The 25,428-nt window shown below is 39.2% G+C and overlaps 1 non-coding gene across 1 annotated transcript; it reads right to left on the reverse strand.

The window, feature by feature from the left end:
• Positions 1-4,377: 4,377 nt before the first annotated feature.
• TRNAL-CAG lies at positions 4,378-4,460 on the reverse strand. Its single transcript has one exon. It is a non-coding gene; the product is annotated as a tRNA-Leu (tRNA).
• Between the last annotated feature and the right edge of the window lie 20,968 nt (positions 4,461-25,428).

Genomic DNA, 25,428 nt, shown 5'->3' on the forward strand with positions numbered 1-25,428 from the left:
TTGGGATGGAGACACAGTCTTTGCAGAAAACCAGTGACCTCTGTTACAATGAACCAAGTTGTTTTTGCTGTAAGAAAAGGAATATTTCTACCTCTCAGAAGTCACTCAAAGTACTTGTTCTTTTTAGCTTAATAGGGATGGGGACTACAGCTTTTATAGGCAGCATGTCATCAAACTCTACAGTATTGCTGAGAACTTCCAGCCTTGAAAAGCAAATACTCTGGTGATAGAAAGTTCACCAAAACTTCCAATTAGCTCACCCCTGTCGATCATTATTGTCTTTTCTCTTAAAGTTAAGTATATGAGTCATCAGGTTTTGATATGAATACCAAGTTAAACACATGTTAGTTGAATCAAACTTACAGATTTCCCTAAAACATGCTTTCTCTATCCTTATTTATTCCTGTATTCTTCTCCAGCGCTTTCCTACACTGCCAACATCTTTCTTGAGCTGGTGGTGTTTCAGTAACAAGTTACCACAGTAACAAATACAGAAACTCCAACAATGTACTTTGTTGTTTAAACACTGGAAGGTTGCATTAATGCTTTTTTCCAGCTGGGCTTCAGTCATCACCTGTAGGCTCATTTCAGGACACATGTGCAGCTAATGTTCTCTGTTGTGCAAGTGTGGTTATGTTATTTCCTCCAGACTTTATGCCTACAATCTTGTTCTACTTATCAAGACATCATTTTGTACCAATTAAAATGCCTTACAAAGTTGTGGGCATATTCCATCAGTTTTATTTGTCTCTACTGAACTTATAAAATACCTATTTTCTGGATGTTTTTGTTACTTGTTCTACTCTTTCAGGTTTTTATTATCAGACTAACATGTTCTTTATGTGATTCAGATCAGCATCAGATTGACAAGCCTGGAACAGACTGTTCAGTTTACTTGTTTTAAATTTCAAAACAAGGTAATCTTACAAATTTCTAAAGAACATTTGAAGTCAACATAAATTCCTTAGATCATTCTTAAGCATTTTTAAAGCTCCTAAATCCAAATCCTTCGTGTCTACTCTTTAAAATTGTCTATCATTTATTGTTTCACCTTAATATAACATTTGATTAGTACTATTATCACCAGAGGTGAGGAATTAATTGTCTATATTGCTTCAAATTACAACTAGAAAAGTTAAGCAAATACTTCTGCTTAATCTGGATCACTATTGACAATTCTACCATATTCCTAATAACAGGATAAAAGCATAGTTCTTGTTCTATTAGATAATAGAAGTCTCTATTATCAGGTTTCTCTTTAGAAGGTTTTTCTGCAATTAAGCCATTACTCAAGAGTTTCAAGGTAAACGAGAGAGCTCTTTAAAAGTTTGAGCACACAGTCCCAGTGTAGCAGCCCATAATGCTTTTATTCTGCCGTCAGGCTGCCATGCTTCTCAAATACTTCCCTATGCTTCTCACACCCAGAAAAACACTGAGGTATGGTTTAGCTCCTTTGATTGCCTTCTGCACTAAGTAGAAATTAGTTACTGTTGCTGATTTCATCTGAAGTAACTGTTTTTGAACCCCCTCCATCTCATTTAGGTCTCTTCCCCCCCACTTATCCTTGACAGATATTTCAGCTAGAGCAGGACAGCCCTGTTGAAAGCCTGGGCTGAAGGTCATACAGCTACAGAAAAGCATGTGGCAAAATAGAGGAATGAATTTGTGCACAGGGAAAAATACGAATATTTCAGGGAGTAGCTGGCAGGAAGAGCCTGCTAGATTGCATGATCCTCTGAGAAGGAGGCTGAAAGAAAGCCTCAGGAGAGCATGTTTCCCTGCAGTAAGAGAAATAATAAGGCAGGAGAATAATGCAAAAGAAATAGTAGCTGATGGCATAAAGAAGAACACTTGGTACTTCATAAAACAGCTTCCAGCCTCTCCAGTTCTGCTGAAATAATTTAATATGAACATTGATTATTTTGAATTTCATATAGGGCTGCTCAAGAAAACAGGACTTTGAGGGTAATAAACATATACATCCCAAGTGACATCACAGATCAATTGGAAGTACCAAAGGACATACGATTAAACTTGGCTTTCTACTTCCTGGCTTCAAATCTCCCCAAAGCAGTGAAACTTTGGAGTCCAAATTACAGAGTATGCAAGCTTTCTTGTATTTTTATACTATGAAACATTACTTAAAAAACACCAAACCAAACCCCCCCAAAAAACCAAAAAAACCAAGAGAAACCCCCAAACTTTAGAAAAAACTTTTATCTGTGAAGATTTTGGCAGACTAAATCTGCATTTCTATTACATCTTAACTGTAAATCACATTAACATCACTAGGACCAGCAGAGGAAATAGGAGAGCATCAGTCAGCTACAACCAAACTGCTTGGAGTAAGCTCACTTTGATTCATGAAAATAGTCAAATTAAGTGTGCAGTAATCATCACCTTTCTTGAACACCTTCATTCCACAAAGGAATGCATGAAAATATAAAGGAGAAAAGTAGCCCTGAATTTTTTATTGATGCTATTTAAACAAGTTTGTTTAGATTCTTTAGGTTCTCCTAAATCAGTTAGGCATCATGCAAGATGCCTGCATCAAAGGAAGGGATGTGCTAACGACTTGGGTAATGAGGTTAGATGACATCATCCCCCAACACAGATGGACATCAGATTCATTCTCTGAATGGAAATCTTGTGTTTGACAATACAGTACAGCCCAGCCTGTGTGCCTGTGCGCTCTCATCACACCAAGGCTCCTGCTTGCCTCCTTCTGCCTCCCAAGCTCTGCACAGGTAAGAAGACCAGGTGTCTCAATTACCATGCATTCGTAGGCCATAGAAATCAAACTGGAAAAAACATCTGTGATGGAGGTAGGAAAATTGCAGAGCTTGTTCTAATGTAGCTTGATTTACATTTCAGCCTCAGCTCCAAAGAGTATCCCTGCATGAGGGGAAGATGCACCGGAAGAACAACAAGCAAGACTGCTGGTCTCAGCTGTCTGGACCAGATTTTATCCTCCTCTGTTTTGAGATGCTAATGGATAATAGCACTGTGTATAAATCAGGTGGTGCTTATTATTTTGGTCATGGGATACCATGGCATAGCTAGACGAGCCAAATGATGGTGGACTGTGTGCTGCATATGCAGGGACTGTGGGTTAGGTGCCATGAAGGATGGTGTCCCTGTATGGGTTGTGACTGGAAACTCTGGGGACATGAGATGGAATTAAAAAGCAGGGGAGGATGGACTCTTCCAGGTTGGGTGCTATTCCAGGAATAGCAAAAATATACAAATTTTTCATTATTCTGTCTTCTTCTGTCAGGCTGAGGAAGAAATTAAATGTTCATAATTTATTCTGTATAGCATAATCATGACTAAAGGTTTATTCATCTCTATGCAATTTTAATAGGAAGTGATACAGCTTCTACAGTCTTTTGGCACAGCCTTACGGCCCTTAAAATGTCTCATTATAATGATGCAGAAAAGTACCAAAATTTCCTATATTTCTATTTCTCTACTTATATTTCCTTATTCACAGTCATAAAAGATCATAGACTCATAGAATGGTTTGGGTTGGAAGTGGACCTTTAAAATCATCTTGTTCCAACTCCCTTGCCATGGGCAGGGATAGCTTCGACTGAAACAGGTTGCACAGAGCCCATTCAACCTGGTCTTTAACACCCCCAGGAAGTGGGCATCCCCGGCTTCCCTGTTCAACCTATTCCACTGCCTCACCACACTCACAGTAAAGAATTTTCTCCTACTATCTAACCTAAACCTACTCTCTTTCAGTTTGAGCCCATCTCCTCCTTGCCCTGTCACTGCATGTCCTTGTAAATAGTCTTGCTCCATCTTTCCTAGAAGATCACTTCAGGTACTGGAAGGACAATATTAGGTCACTCCAAAGCCTTCTCTTTTCTAGGCTGAGTAATCTCAGTTGACTCAGCCTTTCCTCATCGGAGAAGTGCTTCATCCCTCTGATTAACCTGTTGGCTGTCCTCTGGATTTGTTCCAGCAGGTCCATGTCCTTACTTTGGGGGAACCCCAGAGCTGGATGCAGCACTGCAGGTGTGGTTTCACCAGAGCAGAGCAGAGGGACAGAATCCCCCCTCTCACCCACTGCCCACATTGCTTTTGGATGCAGCCCAGGACACGATTGGCTTTCTGGGCTGTGAGTGCCGATGGCTGGGTCGTGTTCAGCCTCTCACCCACCAGCACACCCCCAAGTCCTTCTTGTCAGGGTTACTCTCGAGCTGTTCATCCCCCAGCCTGTGATGATACGAGGGATTGCCCTGACCCAGGTGCAGCACCATCACGAGATTCCCATGTCCCCATTTCTCGAGATTCTCCAGGTCCCTCTGGACGGCATCCTGTCCTTCAAAAGTGTGAACTGCACCACTCAGCTCGGTGCCATAAAGAAGCTGTCAGAAGTGGGACTTGTACCCACGCCTCCAGGGGAGACTGTGACCTGAACGCAGCGCCTTAGACCGCTCGGCCATCCTGACCTGCTTGGCTACCTGGAAAGTTCTGCTGGAATCCTCTAGACATCATTTGCAATGATTTGTGACAGCAAGTTTGGATTAGGAGCATCCAATGTAGAAAAATATTTCTACAAACAGTAAGAGGAGGCTGTAAATACTGCTCTTGTTTTCTTTTCTTTTCCTTTTTTCTTTTGAGGAGTGTGTTTTTTTAAAAATGAAATTTCTATCATTATTTGAAATTCCTTATGAGAACAGTTGAATTTCTCCTATTATTAAGATTAGATTTGTAGACATTTGAAATCAACATTTGTAAGAACTAACATTAAAGAGTGGGGAAAAAAATATCTCCAGGAATGCATGTCAACATAGCAGCTTTTAAGACACTGGTAGACACTTTTTTCCTTATAATACCATTTCTCACTTAGGCATATAAAAATTCCCCAAAATATTTTACCAACTGGCTTGTTCTGATGGCATGAACAGATGAAAAGTTAAATCAGATGTTAACTACACATGATGTACGTTTTCTCCAGCTCCTTCAGGTTAAAGTCTTCATTAATCTGTTGTCTGGGTGAGATTGTCATTAGCATGTAGAATAAGGAAGAATTTGCATTAGTGTGTACTCACACTAAGTCTGACCTCCAATCTTTGCTTTCAAATAAGTAAGTGAAGTCACTGGTCAGATTTATGAAGAACCAAGCAGGTATGTTTACCCCCCTGCTGCTGATACTACTGTAGTGACTAACTTCAAACAATCGGAGTGAGTGTTAAGAGAGTTGGACTGTCAGATGCTGCAAAAGCTGCCATTTTTCTAATTTTCAACACCCTACTATACCATTCCTGGCACCACTTCATTCCAAAGTCGATATAGCTTCCTTGATGAATTGAGCTTTTGCAATGCAAAAGAAATCAAATCCTCCTCTGAGTCCAAGACAATGGTTTTGTCTCTCCTGTTTTGCTCATTGGTCCTCAGACAAGATGTACAATGAGAGCCAGAAGAGATTCTGCCCCAACCTTGCGTGGGTATGTGGAAACTGATGGTCCCTTCCTAGGTTCCACTGAACACAGCCAGGGTCCTGGAGCCTGTCATGCACCAAACACAGATTTGGGGAGGTGAGCAATAAATTATTCCCTGGTGTGTTTTGGGGACAGAGGGCAAAATATGTCTGGAGAGAGGAGGTGTGCTTTGGTGCATGGAAGCAACCCCAACAGCAAGTTTGGCTATAAATACACTGGTAGGGACCTGGGAGGTTGGTGAAGGAGCTGGCATGCACAACTGCAGGCTTCAGTCCCATGGCTGTCTTTCAATTTAAGAAAAAACCCCAAATCTATGGGGTCTGTTTAAAAGACTGCAAAATAGATGTTATAAAAAATTCACCAGTATTTCTATCAAATGTTTTTATTATATGTTTACTCATTTAAAGTGTGGCCTTTGCCTGCCAGTGGCAATCAATTTGTGGCTATGAGTAAGCTATTGCCTAGACTAACAGCTACATCCTTACTTCAAATATTATTCCCAAGGAAAGACATATACAGATGCTTTCCTTTGGGTGCTGAGTGCTACCAGTGGATTGAAAATTTATAGATCGTCAAGTCTGATAAACGAGATGAAGTAGGTACTTTTAATATAAGGATTAAGTGTTAAATCATCACTGGATGAGTCTTTTCAGAGGCACAATTGCTATTCTGAACAGAGATACTTTCCTGGAGTCTACAACATATGTTTTAACTTCAAATACGTATTTAAGTGAAAAACAGTAGATGTCAGAGGTTTGTTTAACCTAAGGCCTTGTGCTGCAGTTTTCACAGTTTTTCAGCTTGAGTTGAAAATCAGTGGGAGATTGCTCACTAACAGCCTAGTTTGAGTCTGATTTTGCAGTTCTTGGGATATATTTGAAAACTGATAGACAAAATTCCTGACCTGACCCAGGGAATCAGAAGAAACAATCAAAATCGGTCCTTTGGTGGGTCTGAAATCTGGCTATGTAAGTACTTGAAGTACACTTTAATACATATTATTTATTAATGCTTTCTTTGCTGCAGGGCAGTACCTTGTTTAGCCAGTTATTTTTTTCCCATCAGTAGTTTTTCTTGTTCGACTTACATGAAAACCTACTGCAACTAAGCTAAGGAGGAAACTGTCTATAAAAATAGCAGAGGAATAGTTATAGTGGAACAATGGAATTCAAAATTGCTAAGAATTTAAAAGAATAAAATATTAACACACAAATGCACAACAAAAAAGCAGTGCATGCACAACACGTCCAGATGTGAAGGCATAATGAGTGCTAGAGGGTGGTGCTAAAACACAGGCAAAGGTTATAAAAAAAAATCAAAGAATAACCTATGCCTAAAGTTTAGGAAATTTATGTAATTTACATTTCAATGTCTCCCATGCTGATGACAAAGCTTTATTATGAATTTATATCTGACAACTTGTGTGTGGGTTTTCACACAACTGAGTTCTTCAGCTGGTTATCACCAAAATATTGAGTGGAACCAGGCTTTGTCAGGAAGCTGGTGTTCCACATCTCAACAGGGTAAGAAATTTTGCCTCAGCCTCAACTATTCAGGCAGTGAAATTATATTTTATTCTGGGCTGTTTTTCAGACTGAAAAAACCCTGGTGTGTGTCTCACATTGAGTGCACAAAAGGGCAAAGAGAATTTCTCATCAAGTTCCCAAATCTCTGTGAGGAAAATTAAAAGTCAAGAAAGAACTTACAGTCAGAACTTAAAACAATAAGCGAAAATGCAAACCTTGAACTGGAAAAACACTTCCTAAATTTCCACCAAATATTAATCACAAATCTTTTGTTTTCATCCCTCTTCTATCAGGTAAAAATCAGATTAGGAAATCAAATTAAAGATCAAATAGGCAACAACCCCACTGCAGTACTACTTTCCAGAAATCGGAATAAAATTTAATCAGCATCAGTTTCCATGCCTACTTCTCTGACCTGTTTAACACATTGATATGTCAGTGATAACTAGAATGTGTAGGCCACCCTAGAAAGAAAATAAAGAAATATTTTATGCACTCACGTCACTTGGAGAATTGTTTACCTACACTGAATAAAAGCATCTTGATTCTATATTAATCTGATTGTCATTTTCTCCCTCATAGGGAAACCATTACATTTTTCATGAGTTTATCTCAGGTTGCCAAGGTGATATCTACTTTTTCACCTCAACAGCCCCCACTTGATGACCTTTCTGTCTGATAACACAGGCCTGACTCATCCACAGTTCTGTTCCTTTTGGCTACTACTCTTTCCCCTTTGGTATTACTGACTGTTATGTTTCCATAGAGTCAGGAGGCAAGAAGTATTTTATGGGAATGGTATGAAATTCCACTGAAGTCTGTCTCACTCCCTTGCTTCTGTTTTCCTATCCATGAATGGGCTTTTACTGGGCAGCCTCTGGGAAAGGGAGGTCAGCACCAGCTCCTCTCCCTGGTAGAGTTTCTCTTATATCCTTGCAGACATTAACTGTCACGTGCAGAACATTAGGGCCTGGTATTCCTCCTATAATCATAAGGTGTTTTGTTTAATTAATATGCCTATTCATCTCAATAATTTCTCACACTCTGATATCTAATATAAAATTGTGTCTTTGTAGTGCTTTAACCCCCAGCATCAACTAAGCTCCACACAGCTGCTCACTCACTCCCTTACCAGCAGGATCGGGGAGAGGACTGGAAGGATAAAAACTGGAAAACTCATGGGTTGAGATTAAGACAGCATAATTGGAAAAGCAAAAGCCACGCACACAAACAATGCAAAACAAGGAATTAATTCACTGCTTTCCATGGGCTGGCAGGTGTTCAGCCATACCCAGGACCACAGTTCCCCATCACATAAGAGTTACTTGGGAAGACAAATGTCATCACTCCAAACGTCCACCCTTCCTCCTTCTTCCCCCCACTTTACAAACTGAACATGATGCCATATGGTCTGGAATATCCCTTTGGTCAGTTGGGGTCACCTGTCCTGGGTCTGTATCCTCCCACCCTCCCATGCACCCCCAGCCTCTTCACCAGCGTGGCAGCACAAAAAGCAGAGAAGGCCTTGACTGTGTGTGAGCCCTGCTCAGCAACAACGAAAACATCTCTGTGTTATCATCACTGTGTTCAGCACAAACTCAAAACACAGCCCCTCACCAGCCACTGGGAAGAAAATTGACTCTACCTCAGCCAAAACCAGCACAGTCTTTTATTCATATTTTGAGTAAAACTGTGTCAGCAGTAGCAAAACTGGAGTTACTAAACTTGCTTTCCAGTTTTGGAAGCTCTGCCTGCAATCCTTGTGCATCTCATTAGCCATCATGCCGCTCTCAGGCACTGCCCAGCCTGTGCTCACTCTGAAGAGACAGGTTTACCTGCTGCCAAGAAAGTGTTGGTTTTTTCTTTTAATTTCTGTATTAAACTCTACAAAAATTTCTATAAATTTCTGTAGATCAATCTGTATATCTCCTAAAGCAGTTATTACTACCACTGTAAATTCATTGTTTTCAAGCTCAAAAAAGAGGATAAATTGCTTTTGAGCATTTGACAGCATTTAACATTAAAGTATACATAACACACAACTGGGAAACTTTTCAACCACTTCCTCATAGAAAATTTCAGGGTCAAGTTTCCTTGCCTGTTTGATTGTATGAACAATCATGGGGACATTTTCAATTTCTTGTGGGAAGATCAGCAGCAAACAAGAGATAACAAAGTGTTATACCTTGTTAAGAAGAGAAATATCATGGGTGCTTATTTTTTTTCCAAAATATCAGAAATAAGTGCAAACACAATGATTATCACTTGAGACCTTTAATGTTAGAGCCTAGTTTATGTTTTAATTTTAGTATCCAAATGTCTGCAAAGTCAGCTAGTAATTTATGTACATGTTGGATTGTGCATAATTTTTGTGCATTTTTAAGCATTAGCTTAGCTTTGTTAGTTATTCATGTTTACTTTATTCAGACTAGCAGTAGAACCGCCGAAACAATGAACATTATGGGCTATTTTTCATATCGTTATGCTCTTAAATGACTTGTAAAACTTAGCTGGCTGCAGGATTCCATGTAGTGGAATCAAGCACTAGTAATTATGATAATGAATACTGTAATTGATAAGTGAACAGAAGTGTTTAACAAGTGAGAGAATAATATAGTATTTCCCAACTAAGACGCCTGATGTCTGGTTTTGGAAATTGTATTATAACTTCTGTTTATGTATATGAAAAAGTGAATTTGGGAAGGTGGAAGGCAATAAAAAATGAAATTATGTGTTCTGCCATAAAATGTATTATTCTGTGTCCATCATCCTGTCTACAGAAGGATTGCTCCCTAAGACCAGGTTATTCAAGCTTTATTAAATGCTGAGGAAGACTATCCATTAGTCTTGGAGTATGCATCCAATAACCTTTTTTGATGTTCTTCGATTATTGACTATTAATTCTCTTATATCTGGGATTTTGTTCCTTGGTAAATAGCATAATATTGTGATTCATCCTGGTATGATTTTTCAAAAGCAATTACAACTTTTATGTACTCTAGATGAGCTCTGTCTGTGGACTGCCAAAATGGTGGTAAAACTTCACATCTTTGAACTATTAACAGACATGACCAAATGTTTGTCTTTCATTCTTTCTGATTCTTCCTGGTTCTTCCTGATTCTTCCTTATTCAGGAAGACCTTAATGAACAAAAGCAGCAAAAAAAGTATAAGCTGAACTATTAATATTTATCCAACTGTATTGAGAAAACCCTCTGTGAATTTTGAAACTTCACAGATTGCAGTTCTCATATTTGTTAATTTGAAAAATATCAATGAAAATTCCTTATTCTCCAGTCCTTGGTTTTAAATTGCAACTATCCTATTTGGAGAGGATAAACAATAGTGTGGGACCTAGCAGATATTTGAAAAATGAATAGTTGAAGCAAACCTTACACAACTACTATTCAAACACATTGGTAAGTAGCTGATAATAAAAAATACATTTGCAAAATACTTTTGAAATTGACATTTAATTTGATCTTGTGGTAGTAGCATAAACTAAGAGTAGGAAGGAAAGAGATTACAAAAATTTTAATCTTTTTATGGTTTCTTACGAACAGAATTCCTTCTGAAAATGCTTTTTCTTAATGCTAAAACACAGTAACATTGTACTCTTTATTATGCATTTGTTTGTTAAAGTTTTCAGATTACAGGCGTGGGAATGAAAAATTTCTAATGACAGAGGTGGCACAAAATGGGAATCTGCACGTCTGTATTCATGTCTCTTGATCCTGGCTTCACAAATGGAGTTTCTTGGGCTGCAAAGTTTGCCAATCCCATTCTTTTTCCTTTCTGAAGAAATAAGTACTTACAAGCTATGGTGCACTTTCTGGCTAAAACTGGGATCAGCAGTTCAGCTTTACATAATCCACTGAGGAGAAACCATAATCATTGGGAAACCTGCTGTGCACTTGCAAAAGTAAGCTAGAGCTGAAACATTCCTGAGACACCTGATCCATTGAGTTCCCTCAATATATGCTGGCATGAAATTATCCTTTACCCTATGGAGTTCAAAATCTCATATTTCAACAAAAATCTGAGGCAAAATTGTGCTATAGGTACAGGGAGATTATTTTCTTTTCACCTTACATGAAGCTAAAACTTTGGTGTTACTGTCATTCATCAGATATAGTAAACAAGGCACAGTATAAGCCTTTATTTTTTTGTGAAACCTGCCTTCTCTCTACCACACAGCTTATGTTTTCTTATGTGACATACATAATCACATTCTTCAAACAGTAGGTTTCGGGATCCTGTCTGCTGTCCCACATACAGAACAATCTTCTCAGTGTGGCTTTGATGTATCAGGAAAGGATGTTGTTGTTGAGCATGGAAAAGGGATTTTACAGTCATAACTCTCGTTTTCAATTTTAGCTGTTTGTCGTAGGTTTTTTTTAATAAGATCAGCAGGAGCTTTTAACAACAGAAAACATTTTTGGGTGTTTTCTCATGCATAATTTGGAGAGCCTATAGAAGTGTGACGTTTTTAAAATAGTTTTTCAGGGGAAAAGAGAGAGCCTTTGATTAGGAGGTTACCCACAATGTGCTTGTTGGAAGAGGAACAAAGCAAAGTTGTTTATCTGTGTGGAGAAAGTTTTCCCTGGCTAACATTACTTTGCTACTCTTTCATTTTTGCAAAGAGAAGAGAGAAAACTACTCTTCTAAGGGTAACTATTTTTCCGTTCTGTATATGAGACCAATCTGTTTTTCTACCGAAGTAAAGAAGAACAAATTAAAATTAGTAAACACAATAGCTGGAGGTGGCCTGTGTACCTTCTCTGGGAGCACAGTTTTTCAACAGTCAGGGCTTTAAGGGAAACTATGGCAATGAGAAAGTTTTCAGGATATGGCTAGGACTCTTGAGCCTCACTTTCGTCAATTTTATGAACAAATACAAGGTTTGCACTTTTTTCTGGCCAATCTAATATTTTTAGCAAAATATTGGTTAGAACAAAATTATTAACTTGACCCACAGGGCAATATAGAAATAAAAAAATGAAAAAAAAGGTAAAAAATGAAAAAAAAGGTAAAAAATGAAGTTTGTCTGTTTAAATTGGATGTGGGCTGAATTTACTTCTTGGGTTTTTTTACTTCAAATATGGCTTAGGGATGTTATTTTGTACTATGTAACATTTCATTAGACTATAGTCTATATTCAGGTGGAACTTATTTTTCTTGTCTTGCATTTCACTGGAGCAGTGCCTGCTGTTGCTATGTACTGATAATTTCAACCCAGAATCAATGCTGTGGTGTTTCTATGTCTGAAAGAAAAACCACGTTCAAGTGGCAGATGCTTATGACTCGACTATGATATTAGCTTTTCCTTCTTTGTAGCTCCATATTTTACACAAGATTAATTACCCTGAAGAGTCTAAAGCTATGCAGGTTGGTTCACCAGCTGCTTCTTTTGTTCATACCACAGCAGGATCTGTATGTCTGCTGCTTCCCCACTGCGCACACACACACGCCCATGCCATACTATCCTACAGTTGCTCTGGAGTCTGGACATGGCCTATTGTGCATGAGACCTGGGAATTCAACCAAACCCATTTCAATCACTGGGGAGATTTCTAGTCACTTGCACAATTTTTGGATCAGTCCTGCAGGCTCCTAGGCACACTACAGTATCCTGAAACCCGTGTCTGAAATGTGAATGGTTGGACTTAAACTCTGGAGGAACTGGTTCCTTCAGCAATGCTACCTAGACATGTAACACAGGTTTTACAGATTTTGTACTGAGTTTGTTTCTTCAGAATAGCATTTCTTGGCATATCCATTCATATGCATTCAAACCAGAGCATTAGTCTTTTCCTTTTAACAAAAGGAAACTGGATCTTCTATTGTGTTTGCAGCACTTGCAACCTTCCCTGTCCAACAGCAAGTAGCCCTCTACTTGGCTTGCTGCTCTTTTATTTCAACACTGCCTTGTGAGGATGTCTGCAGGGTTGGACTGTGCAGCTCCATTCCTTCTTAAATTTCTTTCCCAAGGAAAACCATATACTGTTGTCTGCAAAGCTTGCTGCACGAGGTGGTCAATATACATTGCAGTTTAATCTGAATTTGTTCTACTACCCATGCATCCCAGCCAGCAACAAGCCTGTATGTGCACTGGAGAATATTAATTTCATACATTCTGCTCCCACTCTAGATCTGAATTCCTGATAGCATGAGAAGATTGACTTAGCTGTTCCCAACCAAATCCCAGCCTACCTCAAGTACATTTAACTATTCATAGGCAAAATGCGTGCTAAGGTTCAGCTAAATTTGTATTGAGCAATTCCCACTGAAATAAGTGGGGCTATTAGTCCTGAATTATGCTTACACAAAGGAGGGGATGAAGGAGTTCTTCCAAATTTATTTTGATTCTCCTCAGAATTAGGACTCCCCAGCCAGTCCGGTTCTTACACTTCGGTGGGCTGCTGAGGTGCCTGGAAACACATGTATTACAGCCCTGCAGTGCATCACCTTGCCCTTGCTCTCCTTGGATATACCAACCTCCTCATTCTGACCATGTAATTATTTCCTAGATAAATCTGGGGCTACTAGGACACTTTTTGTTGCTGCAGCCCATTATCTGATTCTGAAGGGATCCAAACAGTTGAAATACCTTAACTATTATACTTCAGGGTCCCAGAATTCAGTCCCCAAACAGCAGAAATTAAAATATTTTTAGCAATTAGCATTTAAATCTAATTTAATATTTTTATTCAGAAAAAATGATTTTCTAGTTACAGTATAAAGTGTTTTTTCAAACACAGGAGATTAATCTTACCTTGCTTTTACCCGCAGCCCTCAAAACAATAATAATTATAAATTGATTGATATGTAAATATGTTTTTCAAAGTAGGGAATTGTTTAGAAGCATCAAATTATTGTTGTGAGCTTAAAAGAAAACCCTCTGTATGCAAAGCAAATTAAAAAGAGCAGGGGAGTACCTATCAGTTCTGCTGTGGATCCCTGCAGGTGTTTTCAAGGAATGTGAGAGCCTTACCTTCCTATTGCAGCCCCTGTCCCCTGTCCCATTCATACTGGACCTCACGATAATATGGGTGCTGCTCCACAGCTGTTGTTCAGTTTTCTTCCACATACAGATTTACTTGTCTGATGGCAAAGACCACTTAGAATGCATGTTGATTTAGATATGATTTTCTGGGAGTCACCCACCTGTATTGAACAGCCCAGAAAAGAAAAGTTGGAAACCCTGATGTACCAACACCAGCCCTAGTCAGTCCATCTTAAAGAATATGTCTTAAAAATTAACCTGCTGCATGTGTTCCTGACCCTAAATGTCTGGAATAGCTCTGAGTCTGAGTTCTTTGTGTAATCATCCTCTCTACCACCTTCAACACATTGCAGTAGTGAAGAACTCATTGAGTTGAATACGCCATGGTTTTTTAACTGCCTGCAACACGGATACCATTTCTTTGCATGCTGTTCTTCCTGTGGGAAAGCATATTTTTGAATTATTTAGAGAAGATTAATCCTATAATCCTACTTCAGTATGTAATCCTGGGAGACCAAGAACATGTTACTTGAATCCTAAAATTTGTATAATCCACATAAAAGCTATAATAATGGCAGTGAAGCTTATTTTTCTAAGATATTTGCAATTCTGGGATTTATTTTTTTAAACTTCAGCATATTTCATGTGTCACATCAAACAAATTATTTTCTGTAAAAATTTTATTGGAAAAAAATAAATAGCTCAGATTTGTCTTGTGTTTGGCATCTTTCTTCTTTTGTCTTCTCATTAAATACTGTCTTCCCCTTCTTGTTATAAATTTTTCTGAAGTGATCTAATTTTTTAACAGAACAGATTGCAATGCCATATAAAAACTGTTCAGGGGTAAAAAGCCCATTTAACTTCTCTGGTTTTGCTATTCTGCTTAGCAGCTTCCTACAGTATTCTTGAACACCCAAATAAGAAATTTTAAAAACCGATCCCTTTTAATAGTGCATATTGAAATTCCAATAGCAATACTGAACCATAAAATATAGAAAATGCCATCTAAGGATTTATGTGTATACAAGAGATCACTTGTCCTTTCTTCCCTTCAACTGTGTTTAAACATATTTATATCAACTCAGAGCAGGCCATTATATTTCCAACCTTATGTTAAATTCAATTTAAGTGAAGTTCTTTTGTTTCTGAAATTATTTTTTCACTTAAAACTGTATGAAAAATTGTCTTTATTTCTTCATTTTTGGCTTATGGGTAGTAAGAGATATAATGGAAGAGTTATAAAATACAGTACTGGATCTTATAAGGACAAAAAGATGGAGAACACTTCCTACTGACTGAGTTTTTCTAGAAGGGGGAAAAAGTCAAACTAATACTGCAGAGAATTTTCTCCAATGCAAAGAAAAGTTTTCTCCTAAAAAAACCTCAGAAATTCCAAGAAAATGATGCTTTTGTGACTTCAACAAAAAAGTTGACACATTTTTCTCTCTCAGTCTCAAAATAATTTTTGAAAATAATTAGAAAGTCTATAGAGTCATTCATGATCATTGTCAACTGAGAACCAATAGCAAGCCATCAAGTTACTCGTGATATAAAAAGGATAACAACTATAAATAACAAGATTATCTGTGATTTCTGAGAGATTTTTAAAGTTGTCCTTCTAAGAAGGGTTGCTATTTTAATCTAAAGTAATTCAATATTTCAGTAAATCCTGTTTTTCAAGTCTGGGTCAAAGATCATAGGTAGATTTGCCAAAAATTATATATCTGTTTTGTCAGTGAAGACTAAATAAATATATTCTCAAAAATTATGCTCTCCTTCTCAAAAGAAAATATCAGAGAAAACAGCTTAAACACTTACTCATATTGTGGACAAAAGGAGTAAATGCAAGCAATTGGGACTGCATTAATTTGCATTATACAGTTTTACCATTTGAGAAGACTGCAAGTAATTGTCTTCAGTAGTGATATTAAAAAATATAATCCCTTCAACACAAAAATGAATCATTCATTTCAAGGTTTCAACAAAAATTGAATTAATTAGCAATCAAGGGATCATGAAGTATTAACTGCGAGAAAGTTAAGCAATGACTAGGTCATTTCAGGACCAGAGCTGATCTCTTGTTTTACTACATTTTTCTTTTAAAGTCCTCACCAGTAAAACCAAGTATTTTTAATCAAAAATAAAATCATTCTTAGGATATGTCAGTATTTACCCAATCTCAGAAAAACCAAAAGCCATTAAATATAAACTTCCACATTTCATGGAGCAACTAATCATGTTTACTTTGAAACAGCTTAATTTGAAGTGAACCTGCAATGTTCAGATACTGTAGGAGAATGTAAGCACAAGAACACTGGGGAACAGCCAATGTTCAAGCTTTGACAGCTGTGCTTGAATCCTTAATTTTGTTTAACTGTACCTGCAGCACGATTCTGTTTAATCACCTCTGAGGAAATGGGTTTTATTTGCTTCAGTCCTGTTCTTCTTGACAAATATATTAGCAAGCTATTTTTACTGTCACGTGGAAGCTGTTATCCTTTTTTTGTTGTTGTATACATGTGATACTTTTGCAGGTTCCTTTCTTCTTCAGACGATATCTCTGGTGACATTATGGGGAGCAATATCCCTCAGGAAACAGAAAAAAAACCAAGAACTACAGCAAAAGTCTGTGTTCCAGCACAGAACTAGCAGGTCCAGAACTAGCATCATCCTCTGTTGATGCTGTCCCTATCAAGTACTTTGAATAAGCTGTCAGTGCTATTATGTGAGAGAGAACACAGGCCTCTTCAAACACTGCTGTGCCATCCAACACAAAGGGCTAGCAAGCCACATCTCCTTTCTTTTGATACAGCTGCAGAATTATAGGCAGAGAAAGACCCGTCTACAATGCTTGAGTAAGCAAACTCTGCGTGGACATTGCTGTGAGAGAAAAAATATCAGTATTACAAGCCTCCCTTGCTATCACAGCAGTTTGTAGAACTGAAAGAGAAACAAGGTTTAATTTGGGGAGGGCTCTGCAGTGGGACAGACATGAAGTAGATCTGTAGGAATTGACTTTCTCCTGCCTCCTATCCAAGCACTTCCGTAGCCTAACCCAGGAAATTATACTGCTGTCATTGACTTTATGGGGAGAGGCAGTGAGTCCCCAGGCAGGGGCTCTCCTTGGGGTGGCAGATGCTGCATTTTCTGATGGCTGAAAAGTAAAACAAACCAGGGCAAAAGCACAAAATAACAACATGGATAAAGCAGCCATTGAACTCACCGTATCCCTGTTCCAACTGACTAGATTCTCCACTTGATGTGTCAGGTTTTAATACCTAATAAAGTTATGAGCCAGGGAGCTGTAGGCACGAGAGAGCAATGGACCATGTGGCCATCTGTGGATGCTAGGAAGGGCTCGCAGAGGAATTTTCCTGTGAAACTTTTCTTTCTCATGAGAGGGCAGTTAGAGAAATCCAGCTTCTCACAGCTTCTCTGCGAACTGGAGTGGATGGACAACACTTTGAGAGAATGTAAACCATTTTTATACCTGCAGCTTGTTATGAGAACTGTGAAAATTATTTTCCTTCTTTAAGAATAATATTTGGAAATGGGTGTCTAACTGCTCAACCTATCACCTTGAGAGGTGGTGGGTCAATAGGCCAATAATGTAATTTCTCTTTTGTGACCCATGCTATAAAGGTTATGGGTGATTAAACGAGGCTGCTTTGGCCATACCTTGCAATCTGGACTTGTGTCGTGGTTCGCCGTTCTCTGGGGAATAACAGCGACAGCCATCCTCTTTCTGCCTGGCCTACCACATCTGTCAGATCTATAAGGACTGGGGTTAATTGGCTCCATTTATCTTGTAGTGCACACCAGGAGTAGAGGCAGCTGGTGTTGCCAGCTGGAAACCTGAATCAAGCAGAGTAGGGAGGTTTGCTGCCGACCAGTTCCTCTGCAGCCCCTGTGTCTCCATGCCCATGAGTGGTTGTGGTGTTGGGTGGACTACTAAGATACATCTCTGGCTGGGGTCATGAGCTCCAAGGTACTTTGGGGGTCAATGAGGAGATTCACCCCTCATCAGAAAAAAAAAGTGCTAGTGGACACTTCCCATTTCTGTCCAGTTGACCCACTCCTCCGAGACCCTGTTGGTGAAGCATGCAGATTATATAGGGTCTGCCACAAGTCACTGAAGACCTGGTGCTAAAGTCTGCAGACTAAAGATTATTCTTATCAAAGCTTTATGCCGCATTCCTTTCATGAACTGTTCTCTCCCAAAGAATTTCCTGCTGGTGAGGATGGAGTAATTGGTTACAGGTCTTCAGCAACTGCAAGAAGTATTCCCTCTCTCTCAATATCCAAAGCATATTATGTAGATGGATTTTTTTTTTCTGGTGGTGGTAGGCTATATAAACAAATGTTGAAAAATCCTGTGCAGTTTGGATAAAAGCATTGACTACCTCAAAATCTTGTGATGTGCTGTACAGTTTGGGTAAAAGTCAATATCTCTGTCTCCTTGAGTAAGAGCCAGTGAGCAGATATACCCTTTGGCATGGTGAAACACGAGTTTGTCAGCATGAACACAGCTCTGGTTTTCATTTCAGAGCTGGTCAAATCATCAGAGCATGGTGGTTTGCAGGTTGGTGGGTAAAGGGTCTCCTCATTCTGCTGAGAGTTCTGGAAACATAGTGCTAAGGAGTTGTAAATAAATATCTCCACTTTCTAAGCACTGTCAGGTGAGAGGAACTCTGGTAGTACTCATCACGTCCAGAAATATATTTTTAGCTGGATCAGTTGTGTAGAGGTTCACTAAAGTTTTAACATTGTTTTCCTGCTCGTTGATACGAAGAAAGGCTACTTATCTTTTCATTTGCTTGATAACAACAGCTTAAGTTTTATGTAGTATTTCATGTGTTGTTCGTGTCTTATGTACACTAGGTTAGCAGCAACAGGAAAGCTCAATTAAAGGTAGTAAATACTCTACTCTTTGCCGATTGCATGTTCACTTACAGCACTCAGGGCTGAAACCAGCCTGGAATCTATCTATTCATGGTTTTATGTTTTAACACTGTGGGAAGAAACACAGTTTTGCCAAGTAAAGAAAAAAGACAGCTTAATGTCATGAAAATCAGCTTGACCAGAGCTGTATCCTTGGAGCCACAACTGAGACAGTCACAGGAAGCCACCTAAGTTTTCTAGAAAAAGAGCATCAGAAAAAGTCTTCCCTTACATATGAAATACATTTGGATTCCTGAGCACAACAACTGGGTAATGAAGCTGTCAAACACACTCTGTCTTTAATCCAAACTTATTTCTTGATTACTCAAGTGGAAAATTAACAGAGAGGAAGAGAGCAGTATAATCATTCTAAGTAACTGCCCAAGACCCTGCTAAGTTTGCAATCGATAATGCACCAATTTTCTTTCTAATTGCTTTGCCTCAGGTCTTGCAAAGCTGCAGTGTTCTGGATATATGTTATTGTCAAAGAGGAGTTGCAGGCACGTCAGGGAGCCAACAGTTTGATAGCCTGGGACATGGAGATGTACAGCTGTGCCAAATGGAAATGACAGATAACTGCTTCCTTTTGTGACTGAGTTTTGACCTGTACACTCTTACTGCTCCTCTAATCACCTATACACCTGGGTTGTATTTTATGGTAGATTTTAAAAAGGTTTCAAATTATATATGACAGCAAGTCTTTCAGATTGGAGAATTGAATATATAAATCTATAGAAAGGGGTATGTCATAATAGAGATGCCAATTTTTTATTGAAAATGGATGCAATACCTCGAGCTATAAAAAACATGCTCAAATGTATTGCACTTTCTTTATACTCTATTTTACACCCTCCCACTCTTCCACCTTTTTCAGTGAATTTTCACCTCTTCATGGTCATTCATCACTCAAGCTGTTTTTTTCAGCCTCCACGGCCTCAGTTACACTGTTCATCACCTCGGCCCAGATGTGCTATTCTTCCAACTTTTCCCCTTGCCTTCATGGGCTCTGTCCAGTCCTGCACAGGGCAGCTACCACTGCAATGAGACTTCTCCACAAATTGCATGTGGCCAGCATGGGTGTCCTTCCTGTGTGCACCCAGTGCCCCAAAAACCACACTTGTCCCTGGGAACAGCTTGCCTATCTTAAGCTTTGCACAGTATGGCATTTTCCTGAACTTCTGCACACACTTGATTGAGGTCAGCTCTCTTTTCCTCCTCCTCCTCCTCACCAACCTGTCACCTGGCAGTTTCCTTTCCTCAGACTTTGCACAACCTTGCTGCAGTTTCCGCCGTCTTTTCCGCACTGAGTTTTGTATTTCTTGGTTTTACTGATCTCATCCTCCAGGCTGACAGAACATTTTCCTCCTTGCATCAGTCTCATTTATGATATTCTTAAGAAATTTTGGTGGTATTACCTCGTTTAACTTCCTGATTAAGTCCTAATATCTACCTATTTATTTACAAAAAGTGCAGAAATGTATTTCTTTAGTTTAACCTTAAGCAATTTGATGGCATTCACTTATGAAGTGAATTCAGCTGTGTAGGTTAGATCAAATGGGTGTGCCGATGATTAAAGAGCTTCTGTGTGAAGGGAGGACAGGAAATAACAGACACATGTGCAGAAATTATACAGGCAGTGGGCAGAACAGATTAAATCCTTAATATATATTGTCCGTGTATCACATTCTATAACTGAGGGCTTCAGGCTGGTAAAGAAAAGAGTCTATTCCAATTACTTAATAGTCACTTTTTTAAGGAGGTTTATGTGGTGTCTCTTCATGCCAGTCTGTTGTTCAGCCTCACTCCTGGACCTGCTGCTCAGCTTCAGTCAAAAGATGCTTGGCAGCTGCTGCCCCAGGGATATAAAGCCACTCCTGGTTTCATGGGAATGGATTGCTGGATAGAAAAAAATATCTTCTCAACAGCAAGAGAGAGGTGCTTTTAAGGTCTTTGCTGAGGAAAAGGCTGCTGTGCAAACACAGTACTTATGGTAATGCTCTCCCAAATGGATGACAGGGTGTCTGACTTGCAACTATGCAGGTTCACGCTCTACAAGAACCAGACAATCCAGCCAGAGGACACAAGGAATCCAGATTTCACTTGCCTACCTTCCACAGATTTAGTTAGTTATGAGGTACAGAATTTCCCAAAGCACACTGTTGTGCAAGCATCAGCTGTGTCTTGCCTTTTCTATTTTCAAGGTGTGTGACTGGCAGAGAGCTTGTGTGTGTTTTGCTGATATTTGGAAAGTATTTTTAACTCTGAATATCAAATTTCTCTATTTGGTACTTCTGTGTTTCAGATTAAGGCCACCATTTTTGTGTCATATTCTGAGAAGAATGGAAAAACCAGCACATTCCTGCTTATTCAATAGCTGGACTATCTGTCAAAGCTAAAACAGGCAAATGTAGTATAACATCTGTCCTCCTATACTCTATAAAATAACAAATTTACATCTTTTGTGCACTTAGAAGCTTTCCCTGCTTTCTGAACATCCTGCTGAGAAGATCTTACACTTAGGTGCTTTGGTCAATCCAGACACCAGCACCAAAATACTCAGAGACTTGCAGTAAAAGATATTTGTCCCAAAGTTGGCATATTTTACAAAGACAAACTTTCCAGCACAAGAAGAAACTAGAAGCACTAACCCCCTTTTCCAGTGATCTGACAGGGAAAATGAAGTGAGAGAAAGGACTTACTATGCTGTTCAAAATCAAGATATTTGGGCCTTTTATTGTCTATGACAATTATTTTGGGTACTGCAATACAGCAATTCTGTGCATTTAAGGGTCACAGAGAGCTGAAATCTGGCTTTAAAATTGAAAAGTCCAGCGAAAGTGAGGCAGTTTTCCGTTGCTTTGCACTTCAGATTGGGCAGTGCATAGGATTGCTTACCTTGGAGTTGGTGTTAATGTCCCATATCTGTTCAATATAAAGGTTAATACTGAGAAGCAGGCCTTGGGCAATCTTCGAATATTCTGAATGAATTAAAAAAATTTATCTATCAGATCTTCTTCCAGTATCCATGGAGATTATTTTTCTTTTTAACGCCAATTCCTCCATTTAATTAAACAAATAAATAATGAAACTGAGGTTTTAGGTATTAAGTGTTTTTATGTAATACCACTGAGCAGTTCAGTGTTTGAACAGTAACAGCTCTTCCCTTCCTGAATCCCTGAAAACTCAAGGAAGTTAATACTCTGATCTGCATATATAAGAGACACATATGGATAGCTAAATGTTCACTGTAAATTGTTTATTCAGTTAAAAATAATATAATGGAAATGAAAGTATGTGCAGGGAGAGGAGAAAGAAAGGTCTGAAAAAAGCCCTCTCAGAGAAATTTGATTGCCTGATACTTGAAAGTAATTGCTCTTTTTTTTCCCTTTTTGATCACTTAAATTCACAAAATGATATGGGTCTTTGCATTCACATCAAGTTACTTCAATTGCACTAAAAAAGATAGCTTATTTCATTGCTTTCACCTCTCCTGGAATAGTCAGTAACTACCTTAGGCTTGGGATCCAACAGCCTTTCCATGGGTGCCAGTGAAAACAGAGGTAGGTAATTAATGCACAGCAATGTGTGTGATCAGCTGCACAGGGCCAGCCAAAGGGCAGATGGTGCTGCCCTCTCAGGTTTCTGTACCAGACAAATTTGAAAAGAGGATAGAGGGTATGAAAATACGTGACTCTTCAGGTTTTTTTGCTTTGTATTGCCAGAGTCCAGTTAACAAGATTGAATGTTAACAAGATTGCATAATGGCCCTTGTATCTAATTTAGACATTCATTTTCTCCCTACAGAATGTGCTCAATATGGGGTTCAATCCAGGGTTAAACCCTTGCTGCTCTGTATTTTTTATGCTATTAATGCCTGCAAATAAAAATGACTGGAGAAACTTGTCTCCATAGAAACTAGCATCTAACTGAATATAAGAAGAAATTTTCTTGCTTCTTTCTCTTCCACCAGACCAGTCCAAGAAGAACATGATGTCCTCATAGAACGAAAGGACTTTGTGATTTAAATATGCAGCCTTCCCCACAAACCATTTCTTCTTACCATGTCACTGCTGCTCTCACCATATTCTCAAAGCATTAATCTCCCTTTATTTGCAAGAGAATAAGGGAATTTTGATCATAAAATGCACTAATATTGTATGAGGATGATGTATTCTGTTCTTAAAGAGGAAACAGAAAAATCAAGAGAAACTAATTTAATTAATTTGAAATTAATTTGAAATTAATTTCAAAATTAATGTAGCTATTTCCTCTATCATGACACTGAATTTCCTCCAAAAATAAAAGTTGCACAAACCCCATTTTTCAAACATGAGTTGCTATTTTCTTCTTGCATATAGACATATAGGAGACTGAGTTCCCCCAGACTTATGAAAAGTTAAACTGTAGCAGAGAAGTACAGCATATCATAAGCAGAATACAGCGCACCAGGCTTTGTGTCTCAGGTTACCTTGTTTGCCTTTCTTCAGATGTCCTCTCTTTCCTCTCCTAAAAATCTTGTGCTATCGGAATATGAGGACTCAAATATATATATATACAGAGTAAATATACAGAACTACCACTTTGGCCAGGATGGCAGGAATCTGAAAATCCCAGACATATATCTGTTCTACTCTAGGACATTAAAATCAGTGTAAGCAAGAGATGCCACGATCCTTGCCTTGTTGGATGATTTGTTAACTCATTTTATGTGCAATTCTGTGTTGAAGGCAGACTTATGATACATGTCTGAAGTCCGTTGGTACTAGAACCTGGTGTCATGTGTGTGGGTTTTGAAACGGCTTTACATCGCTTTAGAGGAGATGAAGAGCCATGTACTTACACCCCAGAGTAAGTAAAAAAATACAAATTGCTGAAGAATCTATACTTCTCATATCTGAACCATAATTAAAAAATTATGTATGGACATTTGGTTTTGAGGCATTTAATATGTCAGAGACAAGTCTCCAAAAAGCAGAGACAGGGATCAATGGACCCTTCTCAAAAGTCAGAGTATTTGAACTGTAATGACTGATTCACTGACAGATATCAAAAGCACATGGATTCAACAGCTGGCCAGTTTCTAGTCAGCTCTCCGAGGCTTCTGCATTTTTTAGTAAGCCTAGGTGTGCCAAAAAGGCCTGGAAGACTTCAGCATTTTTCTTTCCGGTCTGTTATATGTTTCCTTTTCGGAGTGAAAGGAAACTGATTTTGAGTGACACAGAAAAAAAAGAGGAAGTACCTTCATGCTTGCAGCACTTTGGCTTTTATCTGGGCTGGAGAGGCAGAATTCTGGAGGACCGTAGACATGAGATTTTCCAGCTGTTCCCTTGCCTACTCCTTGGTGCTAAGTGTCGCCATCACCTCTGATGAAGATTCACTCAGGTATGAACTGAATGTAAAAACAGCTTTGCTGTCGTCCTGCATGTTTTACTGGGTTTGGGCTAGATAAAGACAGAAAGTGAAATAGGAATACACAGATATAGATGTTTTTAACATTTCCTCCATATTTTAATCATACAAACCGTTAATCTCTGTGTACCTTCACAGCTGTGCCAATGCTGTTCTGCTACAGTGCCCTCTGCTCCCACTGGCCCTGTGAGCACCCTGGAAGAGCCAGGGCAGCACTGGCCCTGCCCACCATGTAACTGTGCCCTGCAGGGTTTGTCTGCCAGAGCTCTTCTGCCTCCAGGACTGCAGTGCTAGAGGCAGCGCTGCATCTAGTCCATGAAAGCATTCTCCTATGTGTGTTTCTGCCTTTGCATTAAGTTGGTGTCACTGTTCATTTGTAAAAAATGACACTCTCCTATTGGAGGAACAGCCTGAAGCTGGGAGAAGGCTCCCACACTCTTGCCCATAGTGGAAGGAAGGTCATTTTTGCAACCACTAAGCAGAACACAATGTCCAAGTGCAGCAAGCAATGAGAGCCTGGTCACCTGGCTTATCCAAGGAAACTGTAGAGATGGAGAATGGGGGTCTGTTGGGCATTTGCCAAACGCATCACAGGGTTAGGGGCATGCCTACTCTGCATGCCAAGGTAGACCAGGATCACTCCAGCTGGCAGTGAAGGGTAAGTCCTGCAAAAAGGATGGAAGAATGAAGTGCTATGGCTAGCAAAGGAAATGAGGAATAGTCTTCTATACTAAAGAACCTCCAAGAGAGTAAGTAGGAACACAGAAACATCATGAGTTTCCAAGAAGAGGGGCATAACAGAAAGTTTGTGATTTCAGGATCTGGTAAGAAAACCACAGGCCAATTTTTCCCTCTCCATGATTAGTTTGGCACTGTTCTGGCTGCTCCTGCGCTGTCTATGAGCACCAGAAAGCAGCTTTTCTGGCTCTCCAGGGCCTGTAGGGTGCAGCAGCTTTGGAAGGAGGAGCATTGACTGGAAATGGATAGACCCAGGGGCATCTGTAAAGTCATTCTTCAGGCAGTTCATTCACCAGCAAGAGACAAAGGAGCTAGGTGGAAAAAAGGTAAACTGTGGGGTTACAAGAGCTTCTCTC

This window comes from Corvus cornix, chromosome 2 (genome assembly GCF_000738735.6).
Source record: "Corvus cornix cornix isolate S_Up_H32 chromosome 2, ASM73873v5, whole genome shotgun sequence".
NCBI classification, from domain to species: domain Eukaryota; kingdom Metazoa; phylum Chordata; class Aves; order Passeriformes; family Corvidae; genus Corvus; species Corvus cornix.